The 16,522-nt window shown below is 44.8% G+C and overlaps 1 protein-coding gene across 1 annotated transcript in view; it reads right to left on the bottom strand.

Annotated features, from left to right (window-relative positions):
• The window catches only part of LOC144509514 (glutamate receptor ionotropic, NMDA 2B-like), a 359,314-nt gene that overhangs the window by 342,052 nt on the left and 740 nt on the right, over positions 1 to 16,522 (bottom strand). The window lies entirely within an intron of this gene.

Raw genomic sequence — 16,522 nt, 5'->3', positions numbered from 1 at the left:
GACCCATACACACTGATCCTTACACACAGCCCATACACAGAACCCCATACACGGAGCCCCATACACACCAACGCATACTCACCGACCCATGCCCCATGAATTTTGAATACAATGAATTTGCACTCTGTGTGTGGTTTTATAATGTTTTAGTCATGTTAGATCAGACTATGTGCAGTCTAGAGAACAATGAAAGTGAGACAGTGAATATGATCTTTGTATAGGTAAACACACAAATACATAAACACAGGAAGGTATTTCATTCTGGTGAGGTGGTGTCACCTGCTGGGCATTCCGTGCCCTATCGAGTGACCTGGCATCAGGAAGCAGTGAAGCCCACAGAGAGCCCATGCTCTAACCATCTTTTCTACCCCCACCCCAACTCCCATGAACCCGACCACTACCCTGCCCCCCCAACAAGCCCTCACTGATCCTGGGCCTTTGATGGATGCATTACCAGCAGTTACCACCACTCCCCTGGTCTCACCTGCTGGGCAGCCAGTGACAGCATCAACTCACCTCCCCTGGGGCAGAAGAATCTCACTGAACGCCAGTCAGGCACTTAAGTAAGTGGTCAACGGCTTGGCCTTGCCCAGATTCACCCATCCCAGGGGAAGCAACACACCTCCACGCCACCCTCCATCCCACACGAGTTGCTGACCAATCAAAGACAAGCAAGTGTTCATTGCATGCAGCACCACAAGGGGATTGGTGGTAACTGCCAGTAATGCATCCATCAAAAGCCCAGGATCAGTGTGGGCTTGTTTGGGGGGCAGGGTAGTGGTCGGAAGACGGTTAGAGTGGTTGGCAGCAAGGGCTTGCAGTGGGCATCCCTGCGTCCTGACGCCAGGTCACTCGATCGGGCACTGAATGCCTGAGAACGAGCAGGCCCTGCCTGGGTGCCCCACAAAGCAAAGACGCCAGGGTTTGTTTTTCAGATTCCCCATATGACAACTGCCCTGCCCGCCATTGCTCAACTACCAGTGGTGGCAGGTTGAGACCTTTAAGTATTTTTAAAAATTCATTCATGGGACATGGGCATCGCTGGCTGGCCAGCATTTATTGCCCATCCCTCGTTACCCTTGGACAGCAGTTGAGAGTCAACCACATTGCTGTGACTCTGGGGTCACGTGTAGGCCAGGCCAGGTAAGGACGACAGATTTCCTTCCCTAAAGGACATTAGTAAACCTGATGGGTTTTTCTGACAATCGACAATGGTTTCATGGTCATCAGTAGATTCTTAATCCCAGATATACACCATCTGCTGTGGAGGGTTCGAACCTGGGTCCCCAGAACGTTAGCTGAGTTTCTGGATTAATAGTCTAGCGTTAATACAATTAGGCCATCACCTCCCCATGTGGGCAGGAGGAGGCCCTTAAGTGGCGGCATGAGGCCCACTTAAGAGTTTCAATGGATGGCCTGGCTGGGAGGCCAGCACACAAGACTTCCCACCCAGATTTAATTGCAGGGGGCAGGGGGGAACTGAGGACAGTCCGTAGAACAGAGTGCAACACTGTAAATCATGCAGTGTCCTCACTGAACCTGTCAGGTCGGAAGCTAGAAAATGTCAAGCCGCACACTCACTTTGCTCAAGCTGAAATAACTAATCAAATTTAATTATAATTAATCAGCTGCAATAGACAAACATTATCCATCACAGGAAAGCGATATGGAAGGTGTACATTCCGTTAAAGACAGCCTCATAAGCTGTACATCAGTAATCATTTTCAATTCCAAGGGGTCTACATTTGAGAAAACAGCATAATGTATGCTTTCATTATAGAGTTCCTTTCTTTCTGACATTTTCAGAATGAGAAACAGCAATGATGTATGAGTGCCACAGAATAATTTTTAACAATGTTTAATGTAATGTCATTTGGTTCAGTGGTGGCGCCCGTGCATCAGAAGGTTCTGGGTACATAGAATTAACTGCACCAAAACAGGCCTTTCAACCCAACTGATCCATGCCAATGTTTGAACTCCACAAATAACCTCTTCCCACCATGCTTCATTGAACGCCATCAACGTGACCTTCCTCCCCTTTCTCCCTCACATACTTATCTAGCTCCCATTATAAAGAATCATAGAACCCCAATCCACCTAACCTACACATCTTTGGACACTAAGGGACAATTTAGCATGACTAGTCCACCTAACCTGTACATCTTTGGACACTAAGGAACCACTTAGCATGGCCAATCCATCTAACCTGCACATCTTTGAACACGAAGGGGCAATTTAGAATGGCCAATTCACCTAACCCACACATCTTTGGAAGCCACGATGTGGAGTTGCTGGCATTGGACTGGGGTAGGTACAGTAAGTAGTCTCACAACACCAGGTTAAAGTTCAACAGGTTTATTTGGTAGCATGAGCTTTCGGAGCGCTGCTCCTTCATCAGGTGATGAAGGAGCGGCGCTTCAAAAGGTCGTGCTACCAAATAAACCTATTGGACTTTAACCTGGTGTTGTGAGACTAGTTACTACACATCTTTGGACACTAGAGGGCAATTCAGCATGGCCAATTCACCTAACTTACACATCTTTGGACACTAAGAGGCAATTTAGCATGGCCAATCCACCTAACCTGCACATCTTTGGACACTAAGGGCAATTTAGTATGGCCAATTCAACTAACCCACACATTTGGGACACTAGGGGACAATTTAGCATGGCCAATCCACCTAACCTACACATCTTTGGATACTAATGAGCAATTTAGCATGACCAATCCATTTAACTTGTACATCTTTGGACACGAAGGGGTAATTTAGCATGGCCAATCCACCTAACCTACACATCTTTGGACACTAAGGGGCAATTTAGCATGGCCAGTCCACCTAACCTGCTCATCTTTGGACATTAAGAGACAATTTAGCATGGCCAATCCACCAAAGTGGATTGTGAACCAGATGGGTTTTTCTGACAATTGACAACAGTTTCATGTTAATCAGTGGATTCTTAGTCCAGACATTTTTTAATGAATTCAAATCCCACCATCTACTGTGGGAGGATTTCAGCCTGGGTCCCCAGAACATTAGCTGAGTTTCTGGATTAATAGTCTAGCGATATTACCGCTAGGCCATCACCTCCCATGCTGGAGACTGAGTGATGCTTATGTTTACTAATGTGAGTGATGACAGTGCTGTGATTTGAAAGGTAAGTGACCATTGAATAATGTGGTTCCTATGTTGTTACATCGGACAACTGGCTAACTTTCAAGTGAAGGAACAAAATTATGCAAGTGGAAAAGTCTTCAGATGCATCAGAACAGATTATCCACTGGATAAAGTGCTATTCCACATTGTAAAATATTGAAAGAGTCCGCTTCGGAGTTCATTGTTTCCATTCTCCCCATTACTTACAGTCATTCTTTCAGGAACACCTCAGCCATCTGTTGGGCTTTGTGAAAGCTTTTACAGATGTCTGAGCTTTCATTTATTCTTTACAGATCAACTCAGCCGTCTATTTGACTGTGTGAAAGCTTATGTAAAAGCAGATATGTGACCTTTTGGCTATCTTCAAAGGCACTAATGGATTTTGGACTGCAGGGTTTGTTTACATAGTTGTCCAGAGGAATGTGAGATTGCTTATTTTGACGAATCTCGGAGCTGCTGTAGAGGATAATGTTTTATTAAGACCTTTACAAATTATGTTTGTTTATTTTGACAGACTTATGAGATTTTCAAAGGCTTCCAAATTTTATTACAAGGCGCATTAATTCTATTTATATTGGATACTGAGTGAGTAATTTGGGGTTAGGTGTGGTGAGAGTGTAAGAAGGAACAGGACTTTGGTGGTTAAAGGGAGTGGAGGTGAAGGGAGAGTGAGGAGATGAAATGGGGTGAAGGGGTAAGGAGTATGGGGGAGTGGAGGGGATGTGAAGGGCACAGGGAGGAAGGAGTTGAAAGACGGCTAGGTGGTGAGGGTTGGGGCCATTATATTGATCTGCAGAATCAGGCCAACATTTCTACGAACTGAGGTGGTCCTTTTAACCTCCGGTCCACCTCCGTCTGCACTTCAGGCTTTCCACCGGAGCTGTCCCAACTCCCTCCGACCAGCATTGCCAGAGTGCAGGTGGGATCACAGCATTGGGAAAATTCTCAACCCAAATTCCCGCTTCCATGACTAAAATTCAGCCCCAATTTCCAAAGTCCAAATAATTTATGCAAGTAATGAGCAAGGGATCCCAATACTGATCACTATGGAATGGCACTCCCTACCATCTGCCAGTCATTCTTGATTTCCTGTTTCTTGTTTTATTCCCAATTTGCTTTTGTCATGCTGCATTTGTCTCTGATTCTGCACACTTTGATGTTATCCATGAATCTATTATGCAGTACAACATGAAAAACCTTTGAAAACCCAATTATATTGCATCTACTATGTTTCCTTTATCTACCTTTTCTGTTAGTTTTGCAAAGAATTCAATAATATTGCCCCCTCCCCCTCCCCCCCCCCCCCCCCCCCCGCCCCGGCATTTATTACATCGATCTTTGTTACGTTGTGGTTACTATTGCCTAGATGCTCCCCCATTTTTACTTCTCTTATCTTCTCTTATCCCCATTCCTAGATCCAACTGTGATTCCTCTCTGGTTGGTCTTCTCATATACTGGGTGAGGGAAAGCAGTCCTGTAAAAATTCCCTTTTCCTCTTACACTACTTGCCAGTATATTTGGAGAGGGGTAAAATCTCCCACGATTATTGTCTTCGGTCTTTCCTCACTTCATAGATTTGTTTACATATTTCTTCCTTTGCTTTCCTTCCACTATTGGGTGGCCTCTTCTTATCCTGTGTTTCAAATCATATGACTTTTGTTTCTGTCTTAATGTTAACTTTGGGTGCGATTTTACAGCCTTGCTCGACCCAAGACCGGAAGATCCCGCCCGAGGTCAACAGACCTTCCCATTGGTATGGGAAGCTTGGTATGACTCCTGCTCTGTCCAAGACCGCAATAAACCACAAAGGGTCATGAACAAAGCCCATGCAAACCAGCCTCCCATCCATTGACTCTGTCTCCATGTCCCGCTGCCTCGGAAAAACAGCCAGCACAATCAAGGACTCCACGCACCCCGGACATTCTCTCTTCCACCTTCTTCCATCAGGAAAAAGGTACAAAAGTCTGAGGACACGTACCAACCGACTCGAACAGCTTCTTCCCTGCTGCTGTCAGACTTTTGAATGGACCTACCTTATACTAAGTTGATCTTTTTCTACACCCTAGCTATGACTGTAACACTACACTCCGCACCCTCTCCTTTCCTTCTCTATGAACGGTATGCTTTGTCTATATAGCGCACAAGAAACAATACTTTTCACTGTCTATTAATACATGTGACAATAATAAATCAAATCAAAATAACATCTTCAATTGGCCTGACGACTGGCAGTCTGCCTGACCATAAGACCATGAAATATAGGAGCAGAATTAGGCCACTCGGCCCATCGAGTCTGCTCCGCCATTCAATCATGGCTGATATTTTTCTCATCCCCATTCTCCTGCCTTTTCCCGATAACCCCTGACCATGAGAGACGCAGGCAAATTGACCCGGGGAAAGGACCCCGCGGAGGTTTCCAGGCCCTCCTGCCTGCAAAGCCATTTACCAGGGAATGCAAAATTCTGCCCTCAATTTCAATTCCCCCCTACCACATCTGGCACCTCGCTACAAATCATTGCTTCCAGTTGCCTGGTTTTGTTTCAGATGCTGTGCATATTTAGTTTAATTGGCTTTATGAATCATTCCTCTCACTTTATTTTTAACAATCACTTTATGCTCGCCTTCTGTAAATGAATGTCTTCACTGACCATTTATCTAAGCTTTGTTTCTTAGCTTGGAGTTGCCTCTATCCCCCCACCTCCTTTTTTAAAATCTAGGTTTACGTTATTTCATCCAGATCCTTCTTATTTTTATCTAGTCTCATTTCAAGTCCCACACCAGAGACTTCAGCACAGAATCCTGGCTTGACACAGTGCAGTCCTAAAAGAGTATACTTGTCAGAGACGATCATAATATATAATATCATAGCATGCTAAGAGGGTTGTGAATCTTTGGAATTCTCTATCCCAGAGGGCTGAGGAAGTTCAATCATTGAGCAGGCTCGAGGGGCTGAATTGCCTAGTCCTGCTCCTAGTTCTTATGTTCTTATGATCAGGATAGAAATCTATAGATTTCTAGACATCAATGGCATCAGGGGATAATGGGATCGTAGGAAAACATTGCTTAGCAGTTGATGATCAACCATGATCCATTTGAACATCGGAGCAGGCTCGATGAGGACACGGTGGCACAGTGGTTAGCACTGCTGCCTCTCAGCGCCAGGGACCCAGGTTCAATCCCAGCCTTGGGCGACTGTGTGGAGTTTGCACGTTCTCCCCGTGTCTGCGTGGGTTTCCTCCCACAGTCCAAAGATGTGCAGGTTAGGTGGATTGGTGATGCTAAATTGCCCCTTGGTGTCCCAAGGTGCGTAGGCTAGATGGATTCGCCATGGTAAATGTGTGGGGTTACAGGAATAGGGCCTGGGTAAGATATGCTGTCAGAGAGTCAGTGCAGACCCGATGACTGAATGGCCTCCTTCTACGCTGATTCTATTCTATGAGGGGCCGAATGGGCTACTTCTGCCCCAATGTTCCTACTGTTAAATCGTAAGAAATAGGAATCGAAGTAGGCCATTCAGCCCAGCAAGCCTGCTCCATCATTCAGTAAGATCTTGGCTGATCTGATTGTGACCTTAACTCCACTTTCCTGCCTGCACCACCACCACGCCCCCCCCCCCACCCCACCCCCCCATAATCCTCAACTACCTTGCCAATCAAAAGCCCACCTAAGTCACCTTGAATATATTCATTGACCCAACCTCCTCTTCTCTCTGTGGAATAAAACTCCAAAGACTACTGACCCTCTGAGAGAAGAAATTCCTCCTCATCTACATCTTAAATGGCAAACCGTTATTTTTTAAACTATGTCCCTAGTTCTAGGTTGCCCCACAAGAGAAAACATCCTCTCAGCTTCCACCCTGTCAAGCCCCCTTTAGAATTTCATATGTTTCATAGAAATCATAGAAAATCATAGAAACCCTACAGTACAGAAAGAGGCCATTCGGCCCATCAGTAAGATCACCTCTCATTCTTCTAAACTCTGGTGTGTATAGATGCAACCTTTCCTCAGAAAACATTCCCTCCATCCCAGGAATCAGTTTAATGAACCTTCTCTGAATTTCTTCCAATGCAAGTAAGGAGACCAAAGTGTACACACTGCGCAGTCTCACCAATGCCCTGTATCGTTATAATGTGAAGATGCCGGCGTTGGACTGGGGTAAACACAGTAAGAAGTTTAACAACACCACTCGCTATGAAGGCCAACATACTATTTGCCTTCTTTACTGCCTGCTGTACCTGTGCGCTTACTTTCAGCGACTGTTGCACGAGGACTCCAAGGTCTCGTTGAGTATCCACCTCTCTCAACTTACACCAACATTTCATTTGCCTTCCTAATTACTTACTGCACCTGCATCTTAACTTTCTTTTTGTAATTCATGTGTAAGAACATCCAAATCCCTCTGTACTGCAGCATTCTGCATTCTCTCTCCTTCTAAATAATATTTTGCTTTTCCATTTTCCCTGCCATCGTGGACAACCCACATTTTCCCACATTAAACTCCAGCAACCAAATTCTTTTCCCAAACACTTAACCTATCTAAGACTCTTTGCAGATTCTTTACATCCTCCATGCAACTTGCTTTCCTACCTAGTCTTGTAGAATCAGCAAATTTGACTACAATAGAGTCGATTCAGTCATCCACGTCATTAATATAGAGCAGAAATAGTTGAAGCCGCAGCACTGATCGCTGTGGCAGGCGACTCATTACAATTTGCAAACCCGAAAATGATTCATTTATCCTGACTCTCTGCTCCCTGTTAGTTATCCAAGCCTCTATCCAGACTAATATATCACCCCAACACCATGAGCTCTTAGTTTGTTCAGTAACCTTTTATGTGGCACCGTATTGAATGCTGTTTGGAAGTTTAAGTATACTGTATTTACTGGTTGCCCTTTATCCACCCTGCTTTGTTACAAGTTCAAAGAACTCAAATAACTTGATTAAGTTAAATTTCCCTTTCACAAAACTTTGTCTGATTCTATTCTGATTTCCTGAATGTTCTGCTACTAGTTTTTCAATAATGGATTCCAGCACTTCCCCAATGGTGGATGTTAGGCTAACTCACCTATAGTTTCCTGCTCTCTGTCACCCTCCTTTCTTGACTGGTGGTGTTAAATTTACAGTCTTTCCGTTCACTGGGACCTTTTCAGAATCTTGGGAATTGCAGAAGATTACAACCAATGCATCCACTATCCCTGTAGCCACTTGCTTTAAGGCCCTAGGATGCAGGCCATTAAGACCAGGGGACTTGTCAACCTTTAGTCCCATTAGCTTTCCTAGTACCATGGCTCTAGTGATTGTTTTAAGTTCCTCCAAAACTTTCGCTCCCCGCTTTCTACTAATCTTGCGATGCTTTTTGTGTTGTCTATTGTGATGACAGACACAAAATACTGTTCAAAGTCCCTGTCATTGCCTCAGTTACCATTATTAATTCCCCAGTCCCAATCGCTAAGGGACCAACACTCACTGCCACTACTCTTTTCTTTATTTTTTATCTTATTTGTTCTTGAAATGTGGGCATCGTTGGCTGGGCCAGCATTTAATGCCCATCTTTGAGGGCATTTGAGAGCCACCCACATTGCTGTGGCTCTGGAGTCACAAGTAGGCCAGACCAGGTAAGGACAACAGATTTCCTTCCCTAAAGGACATTAGTGAAACCAATGGTTTCACGGTCTTCATTAGACTTTTAATTCCAGATTTTTATTGAATTCAAACTGAAATCAAATTTCACCATCTGCCATGGTGGGATCCAAACCCGAGTCCACAGCGCATTACCCTGGATCCCTAGATTAGTAGTCCAGTGACAATTCCACGATGCCACTGCCTCCCTTATATATTATTATAGACTTGTACAGCTTTTACCGGATGTTTCTTGCTAGTTCTCTCTCATAATCCAATTTCTGCCTCTTTTTTAAATCATTCTTTCCTGGTTTCTAAAATCTTTCCAATCTTCTGGCCCACCACTAATCTTTGAAGCATTATACATTTATTTTTTCAATTTCATACCATCCTTAACTTCCTCAGTTAGCCGCAGATGAAACATTCTTCTCATAGCATTTTTCCTTCTCAATAAAATACATCTTTGTTGAGAGTTATGAAATATCTCCTCAATTGTCTGTCTTTGCTTATCTACCCTCATATCACTTAATCTATTTTCCCATTTCACTTTAGCCAGCTCTGTCTTTGTATCCTCATAATTGCCCCTATTCAAGTTTAAGTCACTAGTTTCAGACTCAGATTTCTCAGCCTCAAACTGAATGTGAAATTCTATCAAGTTATGATCACTCTTTCCTGGAGGATCCTTTATTATGAAATGATTAATGCGGTCTCATTACACTTTACCAAGTCTTAAATAGCTTGGTCCCTAGTTGGTTTCAGAACACTGTGTTCTAAAAGCTGTCTGAAATGCATTCACCACTCATCCTCCAGGCCACCGTTACCAAGCTGATTTATCCAATCTACATGAAGATTTAAAACTCCCACAATTATTTCAGTACCTTTCATATAAGCCTCCATTATTTCTTGATTTATATTCTGTCCTACAGTGTAGCTACTGTCTACTCTAAACCACTTCCAATAGTAGCTTATTTCCTTTGCGGTCTTTCAAATTCGATGTTAAACTGAGGGGCTTGCCTGCACTGTCATGTGGATCTAAAAGATCCCATAACATTATTTTTAAAAGAACAGGAAAACTCTCCAGCTAATATTTATCCCTCAACCGGCACCTAAAACAGATTAAAGCAAACACAGAAAACGCAGGGAGGCTAGGCCAGGCCTAGGGTGAGGAAGTTGCAATCAGTCATGCTTGGGACAGCCGGAGTGTGAGACAGAACGGCAAGGAACCCAACTCCTCGTCCTCCTCCTCCGCAATATTAATTTCCAACACACACAAAAACAGAAAATGTTAGAAAATCTCAGCAGGTCAGACAGCATTTGTGGAGAGAGAACAGAGCCAACGTTTCGAGTCTGGATGACCCTTCGTCAGAGCTGAAGAGAACTGGAAATGGGCTGAGATTTATATTGTTGTGGGGAGGTGAGGGCAGGCGCGGGAGCTGATAATCAGGTCATCATCTTATTGTTGTTTGTGCATTAACAGAAGAATTCCTTATCCCTGTCAACACTGTGTGAAAAGAAGGAGAGGGGCCTAGTTAATGTCACTCTCCTGCTCCATCTCCCAAAGCCCTACAATTTTTCTCATTTTTCTTTTCACGTGTATATCCAATTTTCTTTTAAAACTTTACTAATTGAATCTGCTTCCACCATCCTTTCAGGCAGTGCATTCCAAATCATCATAACTTGCTGCATAAAATAAAATTCTCTTCATCGCCCCTCCAGTTCTGTTGCCAATTATTCTCAAATTATTGCCACACAAATAATGGCCAGTTGGGTGAGACCCTGCAAAGGACGCTAATGAAAGTGCCTTCAGTCGATGAGGGATGCGAATTGTGTGTAAATTTGCTCCTATGTTTTCCACATTAAAACACAGCTGGCACTTCAGTGCACCTTACAAAGCTGTGACTTCTATCACCTAGAAGGACAAGGGCAGCAGACCCATGGGAACACCACCACCTGCGAGTTCCCCTCCAAGCCACACACCATCCTGACTAGGAACTATATCGGCCGTTCCATCAGTGTCACTGTGTCAAAATCCTGTAAGTCTCTTCGTAACAGCACTGTGGGTGTACTTGCACCAGGTGGACTGCAGCAGTTCAAGAAGGTTTGCTCACCACCACCTTCTCAAGGGAAATTAGGGATGGGCAATAAATGCTGGCCTAACCAGCGACGCCCACATCCCATGTATGAACACATTTTTAAAAATGTTATTAACTTGAACCCCCTGAGGTCATGAAAGGTGCTGTATAAAAGTCCTTCAATTTCCTGAGTGCTAGAGTCAAACCATGCAGACACAAAGGAGGGTGTTCATAGAATCTTCATAGAATCCTTACAGTGCAGAAGGAGGCTATTCGGCCCATTGAGTCTGCACTGACTCTCTGACAGAGCATCTTACCCAGGCCCTATCTCCGTAACCCCATGTATTTACCCCGCTAATCCCCCTAACCTACATATCTCTGGACACTAAGGGACAATTTAGCATGGCCAATCCACCTAACCTACACATCTTTGGAGTGTGGGAGGAAACCGGAGCTCGCAGAGGAAACCCACGCAGACACGGGGGGAACGTGTAAACTCCACACAGACAGTCACCCAAGGCTGGAATCGAACCTGGATCCCTGACGCTGTGAGGCAGCAGTGCTAACCACTGTGCCGCCCCCCCCCCCCCCCTCCCTTGTACAAACAAATCATAGGATGATTTATATCCCATTAGCAGCAATGCTTGAGTTTAAGAATTGCTTCTTTCCTCTGAGATGGGCATTTGCAGGGCATAGCTTCCACCAGTCTCCCGAGTGTGGTTTCTCACAAGCACAAACATTCTTCACTCAGTGAAACACATCCATTTCCTGTTGACAACCGACTGGCTGCTGAGCTCAGCTTCCCTCTCACATCCCTCACTAACACAACGAAAGGATTCTTTTTCAATCTGCATCCCTCATCGACTGAAGGCACTTTCATGAGCGTCCCTTGCAGGGTCTCACCCAACTGGCCATTATTTGTGTGGCAATAATTTGAGAATGATTGAGGGCGGCACGGTAGCACAGTGGTTAGCACTGCTGCTTCACAGCTCCAGGGTCCCGGGTTCGATTCCCGGCTCGGGTCACTGTCTGTGTGGAGTTTGCACATTCTCCTCGTGTCTGCATGGGTTTCCTCCGGGTGCTCCGGTTTCCTCCCACAGTCCAAAGATGTGCGGGTTAGGTTGATTGGCCATGCTAAAATTGCCCCTTAGTGTCCTGAGATGTGTAGGTTAGAGGGATTAGCGGGTAAAATATGTAGGGATATGGGGGTAGGGCCTGGGTGGGATTGTGGTCGGTGCAGACTCGATGGGCCGAATGGCCTCTTCCTGCACTGTAGGGTTTCTATGATTGGTAACAGAACTGGAGGGGCGATGAAGAGAATTTTATTTTATGCAGCAAGTTATGATGATTTGGAATGCGCTGCCTGAAAGGATGGTGGAAGCAGATTCAATTAGTAAAGTTTTAAAAGAAAATTGGATATGTACATGAAAAGAAAAATGAGAAAAATTGTAGGGCTTTGGGAGAAGGAGCAGGAGAGTGACATTAACTTGGCCCCTCTCCTTTTCACAGTGTTGACAGAGATAAGGAATTCTTTTTTAATAATGCATTTACACAATTTGAATGTCGCTGGCAATTCCATTTGTTGCCCATCCCTAATTGCCCTTGAACTGAGTGGCTCGCTCGGCCATTTCAGGGGACAGTTAAGAGTCAACCATATTGCCTTGAGTCTGGAGTCACATTGAGGTAAGGTTGGCTGATTTTCTTCCCTAAAGGGATATTAGTGAAACAGATGGGTTTTTACAACATTTGATGATTGTTTCACAGTTGCCATCACTGAGGCTAGTTTCCAAATCCAGATTTTATTAAAGTTAAATTCCACCAACTGCCGTGGTGGGATTTGAACCTGTGTCCTCAGAACATTAGCCTGGGTCTCTGTGTTACTAGTCTCGGGAACCAGGTGAGTTTTTAATCACAATTGCATGGTCAATGTGACTGACACTAATTTGCGATTCCTGATTTATAAATTGACCAAATTTCAATTCCCGAACTGCCATGGCATGACTTGGACTCAAACAAGCCAAACTTCATATTGCACCCCTATGCCAAGCCTCAGATTCCCCCGTCATATCTTACAGCCAGTCGACCAGCCAAATAATGCATGCAACTTAAAAGAAGCCAAAGATGAGAGCCCAAAGATGGTACAGCTAAAAAGGCCATTTGTAATGAACAATTTTCAGAAATTGGCCACATTTTGGTTCCCAACATTCCACAGAACCTTGAAATTGGACCTTCATCAACAGTTTGCAGAGGTCAATGCATCTATCCAGTTGAATGATTTGTCCCATAGAATGCCAACAGTGCAGAAGGAGGCCATTCAGCCCATCAAGTCTGCACCGATTCTGCAACAGAGCATCTTACCCAGCCACGCCCCACCGGCCCTAGCCCTGTAAGCCCATATATTTATCCTGCTAATCCCCCTAACCTACACATCTTGGGACACTAAGGGCAATTTAGCATGGCCAAATGACCGAACCCGCACATCTTTGGACTGTGGGAGGAAACCAGAGCACCCGAATGAAACCCACGTAGATACGGGGAGAACGTGCAGACTCCATACAGACAGTGACCCAAGCCAGGAATCAAACCTGGGTCCCTGGTGCCGTGAGCCAGCAGTGCTAACCACCGTGCCACCATGCCACCGTAGAACTGTAAATACTAGGGGATTTTCACAGTAACTTCATTGCAGTGTTAATGTAAGCCGACTTGTATCACTAATAAATAAACTTTTAAAAACTTACAGGGTAACGAGTTATATGGAGCCACAGTATTCGAATGTACACCCACGTTCCTCAGAAAAGCTAATCGGAAAGAACTATTTCATTGGAGTGAAACCTGATGAGGTGATAACCAGAGTTTCCCTATCGAAGCACCTTCATAGGTTAATGGACTGTTCAGGAACCCAGGAAATGATGAGATTGTTGCAATATGTAAGAAGATTTGGAGGAGGGCATCTCAGCAATCATTATCACAGGTGCAATTTCTGGTAGTTTTAAGTAAGGTGCCTCGAGCAGTAATAAGAGTAGCAGAAGCAGCCACAAAGTTTGGAGCTTCTCCGCAAATGAATGGATTGGCTGATCTAAAATGGGGTGAAATAAGCTAAAGAAATCTAAAAGGAAAAGCAGCAATTTTTCAAGGTTGAACAGTGTGAGTGAAACTCAGAGGTTATGGGGAAAATGTTTGCAAATGCACTGCTGATTCAACACAAGGGGGGGATAAGGTGCTTATGTTTATAAGTCTATCGATGTTACGACAAAAAGGAGAGTGGTGAACCTTAACTATTGCCCATTTGGACTGGTTCAAGGCCGAACCATAGGGTTAAGAGTATAAGAGGGGAGCTGCAGGTTCACCTACCTACACATTAGTCATGATTAGTGATAAGAAAGGCATTGGGTGAATGGTTTTAGCTGCTGTGCAGTTGAGGCAGGGCAGAGTCTGATAATGCTATAGAAGTGGAATTGGCGCTCTTAGTAATGATGCTAATGCCACCAATGATCTCCCAAGGCAGATGGGCAAAAGCGTAAGCACTTGTGAACATTAGAGCAGCGATGGGCAACCTGGACTAGTGAGTGGGCGGCATGAGTGGCCCGCCTTCATCTCAGTGGGCCACAAGACTGAAATTGGGCTTGTTCACTAACTGTGACCCCATGAATAAGATTAAATACATTTAATACACGCCAAATATTTCATAACGAGTTATAGAAAATGCTGAATCGTTTATATATTAATAGAACTGTCATCAATTTCAAATGTTAAGACAAAAGAAATATTGATGCTTTGGACACAGAGGGAGCGCACGGCTCTCACAGTCAATGTTGTGAGCAATCAGCACCCACCTCACTTCACTCGCCCTTGCTTTACGTGCGAATCACTTCAGTCACACCGGCAGGAAAAAAACTACACGGACAAGAATCAGCGGAATATGGTAACCCTGCATATGGGCAACGGTCAACAAAATGTCTCGTGGGGGCTGCACTCAGAACCCAGGTGGGCCACATGTGACCCCCCCCCCCCCCCCCCAGGCCACAGGTTACCCAGTGCTGGGTTTGAAAGTGAGGGTAACTCAAACCCCATTCATCATTTTTATAGAATACTTTAATTTAATATTATTTAGAGCTAAATACCAAAACTTACAGTAAGTCGCAAAGCCGGGGAGTAGAATTGGTTGAAGCATAGACGTTTCCCTGTTGAACAGGCAGTACAGAGGATGTGCTGCACCGTCGGAAGTGGTGTTTTTCAGGTGAGACGTCCGTCCTAGGCCCCGTCTGTCCTCTCAGCTGCACGCATCAGATCCCATGGCACTATTTCGGAGAAGAGTAGGGGGAGGTGGTCATTATCTCATTGCTGTTTGTAGGATTTTGCTGTGCGCAAGTTATCCGTCCCGTCTCGTACATTACAACAGTTGACAACACTCAGGAGAACTCCTTTTGCTGCAAAGTGCTTTCAGATGTCTCGATGTTGTGAGAGGCTGTACGCTTCCTTCTGTTTCTTTACATCGCAAATAATTTATCTTTGTTCAAATTTATCTATCTTATTGTGTGCAGTTTTGGTGTCCTTAATCTGAGGAAGGATGTCCGTGCTATAGAGGGAGTGCAGCGGAGGTTTACCAGACTGATTCCTGGGATCACAGGACTGTCATATGAAGAGATGCTAAATCGGTTAGGATTACACTCGCTGGGGTTTAGAAGAGTGAGAGGGGGTCCCATCGAAACTTATAAAATTCTAACAGGATTAGACAGGGTGGACTCAGAAAGAATGTTCCCGATGATGGGGGAGTCCATAGAACATAGAACATAGAACATTACAGCGCAGAACAGGCCCTTCGGCCCACGATGTTGCACCGACCAGTTAAAAAAAAAAACTGTGACCCTCCAACCTAAACCAATTTCTTTTCGTCCATGAACCTATCTACGGATCTCTTAAACGCCCCCAAACTAGGCGCATTTACTACTGATGCTGGCAGGGCATTCCAATCCCTCACCACCCTCTGGGTAAAGAACCTACCCCTGACATCGGTTCTATAACTACCCCCCCTCAATTTAAAGCCATGCCCCCTCGTGCTGGATTTCTCCATCAGAGGAAAAAGGCTATCACTATCCACCCTATCTAAACCTCTAATCATCTTATATGTTTCAATAAGATCCCCTCTTAGCCGCCGCCTTTCCAGCGAAAACAATCCCAAATCCCTCAGCCTCTCCTCATAGGATCTCCCCTCCATACCAGGCAACATCCTGGTAAACCTCCTCTGCACCCTCTCCAAAGCCTCCACATCCTTCCTGTAATGTGGGGACCAGAACTGCACACAGTACTCCAAGTGCGGCCGCACCAGAGTTGTGTACAGTTGCAACATAACGCTACGACTCCTAAATTCAATCCCCCTACCAATAAACGCCAAGACACCATATGCCTTCTTAACAACCTTATCTACTTGATTCCCAACTTTCAGGGATCTATGCACACATACACCTAGATCCCTCTGCTCCTCCACACTATTCAAAGTCCTCCCGTTAGCCCTATACTCAACACATCTGTTATTCCTACCAAAGTGAATTACCTCACACTTCTCCGCATTAAACTCCATCCGCCACCTCTCGGCCCAACTTTGCAACCTGTCTAAGTCTTCCTGCAAACTACGACACCCTTCCTCACTGTCTACCACACCAGAACTAGGGATCATAG

Source organism: Mustelus asterias, chromosome 21, assembly GCF_964213995.1.
Source record: "Mustelus asterias chromosome 21, sMusAst1.hap1.1, whole genome shotgun sequence".
Lineage (NCBI taxonomy): Eukaryota > Metazoa > Chordata > Chondrichthyes > Carcharhiniformes > Triakidae > Mustelus > Mustelus asterias.
Note: the sequence above shows the minus strand (reverse complement) of the source record. Positions and strands in the feature narration are given on the sequence as shown.